Consider the following 14,337-nt stretch of genomic DNA (forward strand, 5'->3'; position numbering starts at 1 on the left):
AAATACTAGAGTTATAAAGAGTAATATTGACTATGCAACATTATGCCTAAGAAAGAAAAATACAGTATTCTGGAGTGAGCATATATGGCCAAGTAAATGCATCCTTTATAAATATACTAAAGAAATATGAAGTAAAAATGGATGTCCAAATAGCATCTCTTTGAGAAAAATACTATAGTAGTCTTCATAATAATGTTTTGCCAAGACCTACATCATTGTGAACTCACTATAGTAATTTCAAATATTATACCCTTATTTTAAAAAGAGACATAGAATAGTATATAGTAACAATGAAACCCAAATATTACATGCTTATAAAAATATTGCAGTAGTAGAACTCGCCAGATAATACAGCTATAGTGCAGAGAAGTAACGGATGTCCAGATATGCCCCTGAAAAAATATTGTTGAAACCTAAAATAATACTGGGTAGCCAACCACTACATAGTTATAAAAATACTACAGTATTCCAGAGTAATAATAGCACTCCTAATATAACATTCTTATAAAAATGCTAGAGTAGTCTAAATTAATAATGGGCGTCCAAATACTTTACCTTTGAATTTTATATTTAAAAAAATATTATAGTATACTACAGTAATACTGGCTTTCCAAATATGGCACCCTGATAAAAGATACCACAGTATTCTAGAATGTTACTGTTTCCAAAGAATTCACACATAAGAAAAATACTAAGGAAATGTTTAGTAACAGTGAATGCTGAAATATTGGAGAAAATAATACAGTATTATCAAGCAATAATGGTTCCCCAAATACTATACCTTCTATAAAAATGCTAGAGTAATAACGCATGGCCAAATACTGCACAGTGGTAGAAATGTGAGGCTAATCTAGAATAATAATGCCTATTTTTAATTGCTGTAGTAATCTAAAGCAATAGTGGTTCCCAAATACTATAGCTCTGCAAAACACTATGGTAGTCTAGAGTAATAATGAATATCCAAATATTGCAGTCTTATAAAGACCCTGGAGTACATAGAGTCATGCTGGCACTTAAACAGAGCCTTGTAAAATACAATAGTAACTGAGAGTAATAATAACGAGAGTCCTGTAGCACTTTAAAGACTAACAAATTTAATTTCTGCAGGCATAAACTTTTGTGGGCTGTAACCCACTTCGTCAGATGTAAGAAATAGAAATCAGATAGGAGGTGTATATATACATCCCAAGGTAAGGAACAACAATGGGGAGGGTAGGTGTTAGCAAAGTCCATTCAGTTAGAGTAGATAAGTCCTATTCACAACCATTGATTAGAAGGTGAGAATATGTGAACAGTGACAATTACTTCTTGTAATGAGATAACCATTCCAAGTCCCTATTCAGACCCAGTTTGATTGTGTCAGTTTGCATATGATTTCCCGCTCTGCAGTTTCTCGCTGAAGTCTGTTTTTGAAGTTTTTTTGTAGAAGTATGGCAACTTTCAAGTTAGCTACAGGGTGTCCTGGGAGACTGAAGTGCTTTCCTACTGGCTTATGGATGTTACCATTTTTTAGTCTGATTTGTGTGCATTTATTCTTTTGCGCAGTGACAGTCCAGTTTGGCCAATGTACGTGGCAGAGGGGCATTGCTGGCACATGATGGCATATATCACATTAGTAGAAGTGCAGGTGAATGAGCTCCTGATGGTATGGCTGATGTGGTTAGGACCTGTGATGATGTTGCTAGAGTCGATGTGCGGGCAGAGTTGGCAATGGGGTTTGTTGCAGGGATAGGTTCCTGGGTTAGTGTTCTTGTTGTATGGTGTGCGGTTGCTGGTGAGTATTTGCTTCAGGTTGGGGGGCTGTCTGTAAGCAAGGATAGGTCTGCCTCCCACAGCTTGAGCGAGTGAGGGACCATCTGCTAGGATAGGTTGTAGATCCTTAATGATGTGTTTGAGAGATTTTAGCTGGGGGGCTGTAGGTGATGGCCAGTGGTGTTCTGTTGTTATCTTTGGTGGGTTTGTCCTGTAGTAGGTGACTTCTGGGTACCTGTCTGGCTCTGTCAATTTGAGAGTAATAATGGTTCTCAAACACACCTTTGTAACGATACTAAAGTAACTCTGGGGAATAACAGCTCCCTGAAACACCCTTATGCAAATGTTAGAATGCTATAAAGTGCTAATGACCCCAGAACACACTTTTAGAGTAATCTAGAGTAAAAATGGCTTCCAAAGATGATGCTAGTATTTGTATGCGCTAAACTTCTATAAATAATCCCCTAATTAACAGTGGCTTCCAAGCACACTTCTAGACTAATTTAAAGTTATAATATCTTCCAAACACGCTTTGGAAACAAATATTACTCTAGATTATTCTTGTTTTCTTTAAAAAACATGCTTCTATAAGAATAGTATTCTAGAGTAATAATGACCCCCAAAGACCTTTTTATGTAATATTGGCGTAACCGAAAGTGACAGTGGCTCCCTAACAAACCCTCCTAAGTAGTCTAATTACTTGGACTAATAATGACTCCCCAATACACTGCTGTATGAATACTAGAGTACTCTAGAGTAATAATGGCCCCAACACACCCTCATGAAATCATGGCATAACCTGGAGTAACAACAGCTCCTAATATATCCTTATAAAATATGAAAGTAACTGGGCTCCCAAGTGCACCCTCATAAAAATACTAGCATAATAATGTATGTCCAGCCACCAGTCCTCCAAAAGCACACTGCAGCATTCTAGAGGAATACCCCAAACTCTGCCATGTCATTATCCTACTCTAGTACACCGGAGTATTCCGAAAAGTATCTGGGTCAGTTACTCTGGGATGCTGGAGGGAGAGTGGGGTTTTCAGGGGTGGGGGGCTGGGGAGGTTATCCCAGAGCAATGTCAGCCGCACCTGGGTATTGACAGTCCTCAAGGAACCCTACAGTGGAAATATCTTGTGGCCCAACACCACTGTTAACCTTGGCATCGGGAGGAATAGGCATACAGGAAGGGGAATCACCTGCTACAAACCACCTGGGGGGACTGTGGCTGGTCCCTCTATCCAGGGGGTGCGGTTAGCAGCCATCAGTCCATGAGGAGACACCCCATCAGGCCCCACCTAGCCCGTACACAATGGGGGCATGATCATCCCTGGCCATCTATTGCCCAGGAATCCTACTTTCCAACGTCCCAGCAATGGGGCGACAGGAGTCTGTATTCTTACCTCGTCCTCTCCCATTTGGGCATCTTCCTGCTCATCGTGTCACGCTGTCGCATTTTATAACACACGTGGGTGTGTGCATGCACACACACACTATATGTATCTATAGTGTGTGTGTGTGTGTGTGTGTGTGTGTGTATTTATATACATAGACGTACATATATGTCTAAATGTGTGCGTGCATGTATAGACACAACACATTTCTGCATGCTGCCATATAGTATACATTAATGTGTGTGTATCTATCGCTATGTATATGCCTAGGCGTGTGTTTATTTATTTATTTGTGATTTTTGTAAGTGTAGCTATGTTTGTGATTGTGTGTGTGTATATAGATATAGATATATATACACACATAGATATAGGTATAGCTTTATAGCTATAGGTATGATATATAAAACTATATCTTGTGTTTGTAGGTAGATAAATCGAGATACATACTGTGTATACTATCTTTGTGTGTTTGAGTGTCTAGCTCGGTGGATATAGACACAGCTGTTTGTGTAGCTCTAGCTGAATACTGGTCACGAGGGTCAATTTGTTGTATTTGAGGTGGGTCCCACCAGCCCGATCTCTGATGGGGAGTGGAGGGCATCCTGGCTAGATAAGGGAGTCCGACGGTGGAGAAGAGTGAGACACACATACAAAATATACTATACTGGGGGCGCGGCACAGAATGGGGCCAGTTCACAGTTGCGTCATTGAGCTTTACTTCCTGGAAGGCAGAGAAGTGATGGTCGTTTTATACCTGCTGGGGATCTGGCCCAGTGGGTGTGAGAATATATTGGACGCAATGGGTATGTATATCTACCATGATAGACAGACAGACAGAGCTATTGCAGATGTGTGTATGTGTCTATGTGTATATCTATACCTATATCTTAAATATCCTATAGATAAGTGTGTATATATGTGTATAAACAAATATTAAACATACTATATATATATATATATATATATAAAATATATTATAGATGTGTGTACATATATATACACAAACATCTATAGTATATTTAATATTTATATTAATGTGTGTGTATATATATAAAAGATATAAAGATACACACATCTATAGCATATTTACTGTTTATAGATGTGTATAGATAGAGAGATAGACCGACACATCCATAGTATATTTCCTATATATCTGTATGTCTGCGTATATATTTATATATAAAGTAAATACACACATTTATGGGATATTTAATATTTATGTTTATATTTGTGTGTATATATATAAAGATACATAAAGACAAACATCTACAGCATGTTTATTATTTATGTGTGTATAGATAGTATATTTCTTATATATCTCTATGTGTGCATATATATTTACATATAAAGATAAGTACACACATCTACAGTACATGTACAATATGTATGTTTGCTACATATATATATCTCATATATAGATATATTTATAGATATACACATAGATATATATACAAACACATGTCTATCTATCTTTATATATAAATATATTCATAATATATTTACTAGATGTATAATATATATATTTTGTTTATAAATAAGTACACACATACATATATAGTAAATTTACTATAGATGTTTATCTACCTTTATATATACATATATATGCGCATCTATATATATATATAATAAATATCCTCTGTGTGTATCTTTAGATATCTACACTCACATATATATAGTAAATATACTATATATGCATGTATCTATGTATACAGACATATGTTGTAAATATACTATATATCTATGTATTCATACACAGAGCATGTAAAAGTATACCACACACACACACACACAAACACAGATTCGCAGCTGGTACAAATGATCATAGTTACATTGATTTAGCTCCATTAACAATTTGTATCAGCTGCAGGTTGGTGCCAGGATATGTCCATAACACATAGTGTGTGACCCATGTGTGTGCTCACAATACCTGTACATACACAATCTCCATTCCACCGCGTCTGCATTCCCAGCCGACCTTCCGAAAAAGGAAAAAAAAAAAAAAAAAAAAGAACAAACCAAACTTAGATTTTTTGATCTTTTTTAAACAACAAACAAAAGAGAACAAAAAAAACCCCCAAGTTGTTAAAAAGAACTAAAAACAAAACAATGGGGAAGAAAAATTCCTACCGAGTTGTCAGTGTCCCTTGACTTCCATTTTTGGGTATTGAGCTGTATATTGTTTCAATGTAGGCCGTTTTCCTGTAATCTGTGGTGTGTTTGCTAAAAAAACAGACAAACAAACAACGTCTTAATTTTTAATTTCCTTCCACCTTTCCTGTTTCCATGTCTGTTCTCTTTCTCTGCCCCGTTTCGATTTGTGTGGCATTAAAACATTTTTAAAAAGACAAATGAACTAATCAAATGAAAACCCCTACATTTCTCCCCCACCCCTTCACTGCTTAAAAACATGTAAAAGAACAGCCAAAATAAATTAGTTTTCCAGTCACTGCATGACCTGGGATCCTCTCTGAATGTATCACTCCTCTGTTTTCCTATCCTCCCTTATTATTTGCTCTGTTTTGGATCAAGAGAGTTTTCCCCTCCATCTCTCTGAACCTGAGCGGAACGAATCTTGTGTTCCAGCTCGGAGCTGTGAGATGGTTTTGGTGGGGAAAATAGCAACATTTCTTACTCACGCACAGAGCGAGCGGAGTATATACAACAGCGAGCTGTGTTGCAGACACACCCACCCACCCATCGACTGAACCGATTCCGTGGAGTGGTGGTGTGCACAAGCACGTGTGTGCTCACACACATGGGGCTTGATTCCCTCCAGCACACGTGCACACACACACACGCACCCCTTCATGGCCAGATTGAGACAAACCACAGATTAAATCACCGCCCACTGCTCTGAAGGTGTGGATCTGCTACCATTGCTAATGGACAGGGCATAGCTGGGGAAGATACAGTTCTGTGTGTGCGCACGGGAGTGTGTGTGTCTGTGTGTGCACGCACATGCGTGCACCACCGTTCCCTGCTGGATGGAGAACATGTCACCCTTCTTCTCTACCCCCAAGCTCAGCCAGGTACCCTGGTAGCTCCCTAAAAACCAGTGTCCTTGTCTCTGAGGAATGGCGTGGAGGCTTCAGTCCAGAAACCCCATCACCTTGCCTCACAGGTCAGGTGTTCTAACCCTTTTCTCATTTTTGTTGCTCTCCTCTGGACTCTCTCCAGTTTGTCCACATCTCTCCTAAAGCAGGGTGCCCAGAATTGGACCCAGGAATCCAGCTGAGGCCTTGCCAGTGCTGAGTAGAGTGGGACAATGACCTCCCGTGTCTTACGTACAATACTCCCGCTAATACAGCCCAGAATGATATTAGTAATTAGCCTTTTTCACAACCGTGTCACATTGTTGACTCATCTCCAATTTGTAATCCTCTGTCACCCCCAGATCCTTTCCAGCCGTACGATCACCTACCCACTTAGCCCCTTTTGTAGCTGTGCATTTCATTTTTCCTTCCTAAGTGAAGTACTTGGCACGTGTCTTCATTGAATTTCCTGGTGTGGATTTCAGACTGAGTCTCCAATTTGCCAAGGGCATTTCAAATGCTAATCCTGTCCTCCAGAGTGCTTGCAACCCCTCCCAGTTTGGGTCATCTGCAAATTTAATAGTGTTTTCTCCACCCCATTAGCCACGTCATTAATGAAAATGTTATATGGAATAGTACCAGACCCAGACCTGACCCCCGCAGGACCCCACTGGAGACACTCACCATGTCTTACCTTGCCACCTCACATATGGGAGAAGCTCCTATGAACACCAACAGATCTACGTGCTGCCCTGGATTTCACAAAGCAGCCAGCATGTGGTGATCGTCAGCCGTATTCTAACTCCTAACTTCCTTGATGTCCATGAAAATTAGCTGAAATACAGCTGAGGATCTGAAGCTTATTTTATAAGCACACAACAGGCTTCGCTTTTGTGCATTCGGGTGCTGGTTCATCTGGTTAGTGCATGAACGGGCTGATTTGCTGGCAGTGCCTCTCTATGTTCCCAAGTCCAGCCCTGCTCAGCACACATGCCTGCCTTTGCGATGCCGATCTGCAGACTAGCACAGAGAGTCAGAGGACTTTCATAGACTTTGCAGTCTTTAGAGCATCTCATCTGATCCCTGCCCGGAGCTTAAAAACCAGTGGTTAGCAGATTCATCTTCCAAAAAGGCAGCCAGTCTAGAGATGATGTTTCAGGCGAATCCACCGCTGGGAGTGTCTGCCTTTGGAGCAAACTCGGTGCACCCTGAGCTTAAAACTCTGGCTGCTTCAAGTAAATCTGGGCTGGCCATTGATCTGTCGGGGTCCATGGGATAGCTTGCTTTAGCAAGGGACTTAACAAGAACAAGCAGTGCCGATAAACGGCTTCACATTTAAGCACACGCATAAAGTTAAGGGCATTCACAGTCCCGTCAGTTTCAACCAGAAAGCCAGTTTCAGCTGGTGCATCCATTTCAGCAGGATCCCAGGCCCTCTTCACTAACAGGAACGCCCCTTCCTCTCCTTCACCTCCTCTGGGCTTATTTTGCCTTTGGTTCCTTCCATCCCTTCTCCTGTGTGTAAATATCAACTGAGGAGCACGACAGGTCCTTTCCTTTTGCCTGCTGAGTTGCTTTTTTCCCCTCTGAATGCGCTTTTTCCCCCACCCCTAGCCTGGTCGCAGAGGGTTCGAGTGTCACTTCTGGACGTTTGCTTCTGATTTTTCAATTTACTTGTTTTAAGTCTTTTTTTTTTTTTCATTCGAAAGCAAATGAATTGTCCGATTCTTCCGGTTTTTCAATGTCTGTCCTAATGTGCTTCGTTAAAGCCAGAGACTAACTGCTAAACCGTCCTCCACTCAAGCAGGCTATCTAGTCTGTCCTCTTGTATAGCACAGGACAGAGAATTTTACCCAGCTACTCCTGAATTTCACCCAATAATTTACATTTGGCTAAAGCACATCTTCTAGAAAGGCACTGATTTAAAACAACCCAGCTCTTTTAACTCCAGGCTTTCATACTTTGCTAACATAGACTCACCAACCAGGATTTTCAGATAGTTAGATTATGCATATTTAGAGTGCAGATGTTTCATTTCATTAGATGTTAAAGGCCCGAAGGTATCATCCAGTCTGACACAACTCAGAGAATTTCCCCCCCAGTGATTCCTGTATTACCTTGAGTTTGAGCAAGAGGGTAGCTCGTGGAGACACATCCAATGTCAAGCTAAATGGTGCCAAGCTATGGAGGATCTGCTGCATCCTTCATATTGCTGACCTTGAGCCTTGAAAGCCCATGAGATCAGCTTTAAAAACATACCAAATGTTAGGTTTGATTTATCAGCCTTCCATTTTTTTAAACGTGTTTTGGAATTTTTCTTTCCAAACATGTCAACTAAAAACTTGTTTTTAAAAAAATAATTTGACAGCTAGGATTCCCCCATCATCACACAACACTGGGGCTTTAAGCAAGCACCAGCTGTCGTGAGAGTTGCGATGAAAATCACCAGAGTTGGCCACACTGCTGTGAAAAACTTGTCCCTTATTTCTGGTCCAAATTTGTCTGGTTTCACCTATCAGCCAGTGGGGCTCATTCTGCCTTTGTGCGAGAGCCTTGGAGATTGTGCTAGATTTGATTGCGCACTATGTGTGGTTTAAAAATATGAGGTTGACCTTCTCTGTCCCCTATAAAAAGATGAAGATGAATCTCAATCCATGGCTCCCACACCGACAAGGTTTAGACTTCAGAACTTACCAAATTGTGGGAAGACCACAGCTGTCCTTCCTTAAAATTAGCGGTCAGATTCATCCCAGTACAACTCTTCCACCAGCAAAATGGATTAGGATTTAGTCTTATATGACCAAACAATTTATCTCAGTAAGAATGCATATTTTGGGTCTAAAATGTTGGGGTGAAATTACACTAAAAAGAAAAAATTATCATTCTTCACTTCATTCATTGTTCCCATCAGCAAAATGATCATAGGCTGGGATTTGATCGGAGCATGCAGTTTGTCTCAGCAAGAATGAATATTTATCAGGTGAAATCTATGCTAAAAAAAACCAGGAAAGGGCCAAGATACTTTCATCTCCTGTGGAAGGTTTAGGACTTAATCCCTGGCTTGACTGGAAATTGTAATATTTTTTCTCTGCAAAAATTTTGTCTCACGGGTTTGAAAAAAAAACGCTTGCATGTTTTAATGAAAAAAAAACCAACTAAAACATAAAAAATTATAAAAAGAACAAAAAAAAAAAAAAAAACCAAACAAACCTGGTTTGAAATTGTGGTGTGTGTAACCTTTCTTCTTCTGCCTTGTGTTCTGCTCTCATCTGGAACGAGAAAAAACAACAAAAACAAAGCAAAAACAATGAGTGAATGAAACAAAGAAAAAAAATTTAAAGTCTGTGTGGGTTAAAAAAAAAATCAAAAAGCACCTGTCGTCTGTGTCTGTTTTTCTTTGGTTCTCATGGTTTCTGTGGTGACTTTTTGCTTTTATTGTTAGCTCTCGACAACTTCCTCTTGGGCTCGCTACGTCTTTCTAGTGCTCTTCTACTTTCCAGCTGGCTCGCTTCAGCTCGCTACAACTGTCTGGCTCACTGCAACTTTCTGTCTGACTCTCTTCGGCTTCTTTGGCTTTCTAACTGGCTCTTTTCCACTCTCTATCTAGCTTGCCCAAGTTTCGGTCTGCCTCTCTACAGCTTTTGATGGCGCACTGTACTTTTCAGTCTCTCCCTACTGTTCTCTCTTTCTCCACCTCTCCCTCTCCAACTGTCCCTTTCAGGCCGTAGTCCCCATGGTAGCCCCTGTTCGGGCTAAGGGTGCAGAGCCCCGTCGGTCCGATTTCACGCCCGCCTTGCTGGGCATCCAGGAGGCGGAATCATGGCCAGGCTCTCACCACCAGTCCCTCTATAGGTCTGGTTTTTATACAGATGTGGGTTTTGACAGGGGAGGGGGGCAGGTCCCACACAGGACTCAAGGGAGGGAGTCAGACCCACTTCCTGTTCATACAGCTAATGCCAAGGAAAGGGCTCTTGAGCTGAAAAGCTTGAGACCCCCCCTACTCTTATATAGCAACCGTCAACAGTGGTCCCCCACTTCCCTCTACATCTGATCCTGTCCTTCTCTATCTGTGACTGAACATCTTTCCTCTCTTCTTTGTGTCACTTTCACCATCACATCTTCCTTGCTTTTCTGTGAGAACGTAGGGGGCTAAAACAGGCTGGCGCTGGTGGGGCAGGACTCCTGGGTTCTCCGAGAAGGGAGTGGGGTGGGTTAGAGTGGGGGCAGGGTGGCCAGGGTCCTCATCTCTTATATGCTTCAGGTGCTTTGAGATCCTGGAATGACAGGCACGAGGGGCCCCTCATCACGCTCTCCCTCTACTCGTACCCTTGCTTTGCAGTCAGTCATTCCCTGCTGGGGAGGACCTGCCATCTGACACTGGGGCAAATCTCTGGGCTACAGCCACCCCCCCTGCACCATTGTGCTAGGGCAAGAGGACCCTGGGCACAGACACAAGGGGCGCAGGGGGGGGCACCACAAACACGCAGCGTCCCGATCCCCTCCAGAAGGGATGGGGGAGGGTGTTGCTTCTACAGAGCAGGGGGGACGCACCCCCAGCCGGCAGTGCTGGCCCCCAGCACTGGGGGCAGGCAGTCGCAGTTTGCACCTAGCCACTATCCCCCAGGCCCACGCAGAGGAGACCGCTTGCAGCCAGGCAGTTTGTCTCTAAGCCGATTGGCGGCTAAGCATGCCCAGCTCGCTCGCTAAGCCCTGATCGTTACAGGCCTATCTTGTTAGAACAATCCCATTGGGGTCAGGGCGGCATATGCTCAGCCAGCCATGCCTGGGAGCACATCTGCCAGGGGCTGCATTAGCCAGTTTCTGCCTGGGCGTTGCTGTCATCACCCAGAGCGGCCTGGTCCCCCGAACTCACCCCCTGTGCCACAGCCTGAGCCCCTAACATTCATCCCTGCCTAGCTCCCCTGCAGGGACCGTTTGCCCATGGCTCAAATGCGGCTGCCTCTGGGGTGGAGCAACCAGGACAACACGGCCAGCAGGGGAGAGCGCCCCCGACTGAACCTCCACTCCGCTTCCTGCAGCACAGTGCCCCCTAGTGCCGCATCAGGGCCAGCCCTGACTGGCAAGGGAGAGCTCCCCATACTGGGCTACCCACATTGCTTCCTGCAGCACAGAACAAAGCCTTGGTCTCTCCCCCACCCAAACGCTCTGCTGGTGGCTTTCAAACCCAACCTGCAGCCCACAGCTCTCCCGGTCCTGGGCTCCCTCCCTTTCCACAGTTCAGCCCAGCCCCACCCAAGGCAGGATCGTCCTGACCATTTGGGCCTAGCTCATTTCAACCCAACATAAGCAGCGACACCCCCACACCCCGTCCCTTGGGGCCAGGATGATGCCACAGGTTCATCATTTCTTCCATGAGCTAGATCCACGCTGCTCAGCCAAGGCTGGTACCTACTCCTGTCTGGGCTCACCCCATTGCCACGGGCTGCAGCCGCCCGCACAGATTCACAGCTTCGGAGGCCAAAAAGGGTCCCCACCTCCGCCGCGGGCGAGGCTGGTTGCTTTGCCAAGGGAACAGGCATCCAACTCCACCCACTCCACCAGACCAGAGCAGCACGCCAGCCGACTGGGCAGGGAATGGAAACAGCTCACCAGCCGCGGCGCCCATCCCCGCGGCATCTGGGCTGCGAGCTGCCAGGGCCCCGCCTCCCACGTCAGTGCGGAAACTGAGGCATGGGCACAGCCATGGCCAGTGCTGCCATGGTGCTGAACACTCTTCGAAGTCAAGGGGAGTTAGACACCTGCCTTCAAGGCACCAACTCTAAGGGACACCCCTGCCCTCAGCCTGGCGAGCCCAGGTCTTCACACCACCGTGCAGCCCACCTCTGCTGCCCTGAGAGACACCGGGGTGGAGAGGTGGATTGTGGGCATTTTTCCTCACCCCTGGGGGAGTAGGAGCTTCCACAGCAATCACCGCTCAGCTGCTGGGACACTGGGGCCAGCCCTGACCACGAGGGCAGACAGCCAGGCTTGGGGTGTGTGGAGGCTCGAGCCAGGAGAGCTGGGGAGGCGCCCAGAGGGGATGGTGATGGGCACCCTGTCCGTCTCTGCGCGCGCCAGCCCTGCAGGAATTCAAGCCCATCTCTCCAGCCACCAGCCACTCTTGCCCCTGCCGCTGCCAGGCTTCCCCCCCTGGAGTCCTGTGACAGCTCCAGCAGCCGGGTGAACATCTGCCGGGCAGCCCTGGCCACCACTAGAGGGTGACAGCGCCCCACTGCCGAGCCGGGATGCAGCCAGCGTGAAGGCCAGAAGGGGGCCAACATGCGTCCGCACCGCGATGCAGCTGCCCCAAAACAAGGCGAAGGGGCTGCTGTCATGCTGGGCACTAGCTGCTCCGAGCAGGCGTCGCATGGAAGACATGGGAGGACATTGTCCCACTCGGGGAGCTGCTGCACGTTAACAGAGGGGGGGCCGCATTGGGGAGAGTCCCGCGACGAGCAACCGCCATGAGACGAGGGTGTGAGAAACCAGAGCGGTCAGGAAAGGTTAAAAACAGCCACAGCCCAACCCTGGCATGTTTAGTCCTGAGCAAAGGAGCCTGAGCGGGGAGCTGAGAGCAGCGCTGTTAGAAAGCAGACTGGAGCAGGTGTTCTCCACCTGCACTGAAGGGCAGACGAGAAGCAATAAGCCTAATCTGCAGCCGGAGAGATTCAGTTTAGATATTAGGAAAACCTGCTAACTGCCCGGGTCCCTGTTATGCTCTGGCCCAGGCTGTGGCTGCCTGTCGTCAGCTGTTTTTCAGAGCAGGCAGGACACACTCATCAGGGCTGGTCTTGGGTTACTCGGGCCTGCCCGGCACAGGGTGTGCTGACCCCTGTGATTTCCCCAAGTGCGGGAAACTCGACTGCATCATTGATGGTAGTGGGGGACTGCGTCGCGCTCTCCCCTGGTTTGATTGTCCAAAAGCAGCACAAACCTGGCACCGCCCCCGCCCTTTCATTGGCTCTGCTCGCTTTTAAACGCCCTGGCGCCAGCAGCTGGGTGCTGAGCTCAAGCCCGGGCAATTCCCACCTGCCTGTTGCACCGGAGCCTTTTGTTAGGCCAAAGGCATTTCAGCCAGCGGGCGCCCAACCCAGCATGAGAATAGGAGAAGCCAAGGTGCCCCCCGTGCCCAGCGAGGGCAGGGAGCTGAGCTGGGCCCAGGTGATCCGCGCCCTGCACTGCAGAGAAAGGCAACAACAAAATCCCACCAACAGGCCCTGCTGATTGGACCCACGGAAAAATTCCTTTCCAAGCCCCCTCTGGCAACATGGGCCACCCGTTTTGCACCCTCCCAACCCTCCTAGGCATCAGCCTGGCCGGTGACTCTCCTCCGGCTAGGCGGCAGCGCAGATGGGGGAGTTTCACAGCTTCCCAGCAGCCCCTGCCTCTGCCACCCCGGGCGCTGCTTCTTTCCCATCCCCGCCAGCAAGCCTTGGGTCCGGCCCAGTCCCCGGGGCCGAGAACGCAGCCACCACCAGGGCACTGTGGGAAGGAAACCACCCAACACATTTTCCCCAGCAACTGGCGCGACGAAGACCCCAGCGGCCAGCCGGAGAGCGCAGCTGAGTGTGCCAAGGCCTGACCCTTCCCCACCGCTTGGCCGTGTTAATCTGCCAGTCCAGCACACGAACGTTGGGGGAGCTTTTGTGAGGCTCACCCTCCCCCCCCTCAGGGACCTGGGTGCCCCCGGCTGGCCCCCTGCAGCCAGCAACTAGCCCACTACTCTCTGCCAGCCGCCATGGCCCCGGACTTCAGGGCACCCACGCCAGCGGTTCCCCACCTTCCCTCCTTCCTTCCCCTCCTTTGCACACGCAGCCCATGCTCGGTGCACGGTGCAGACACCTAGCTCCCAAACAGCAGGGCATGGGCGAGACACCGCTGGGGGGAACCAGCAAAATGGGTGGAGGCCACGTCCGGAACTGGCTGCAGATCAAAGAAATCAGCTTACCCCAGCCAGAGACACGATACCATATATGGCAGCAGGGCCACTTCAGGGCCCACCCAGCCTGTCCCCACCCAGTGGAGGATTGGACTCGATGCGCCCACGATGATTTCGAGTCAGGAGCCAGGACTCCTGGGTTCGCTCCCTGGATCTGGGAGGGGCGTGGGGCTGAGGGGGTTAGAGCTGCAGGGGATCTGAGCAGCGGCTGGCACAA

Source organism: Emydura macquarii, unplaced genomic scaffold, assembly GCF_026122565.2.
Source record: "Emydura macquarii macquarii isolate MOO-44397 ecotype Brisbane River unplaced genomic scaffold, CSIRO-AGI_Emac_v2 contig_3485, whole genome shotgun sequence".
Taxonomy (NCBI): Eukaryota; Metazoa; Chordata; order Testudines; family Chelidae; genus Emydura; species Emydura macquarii.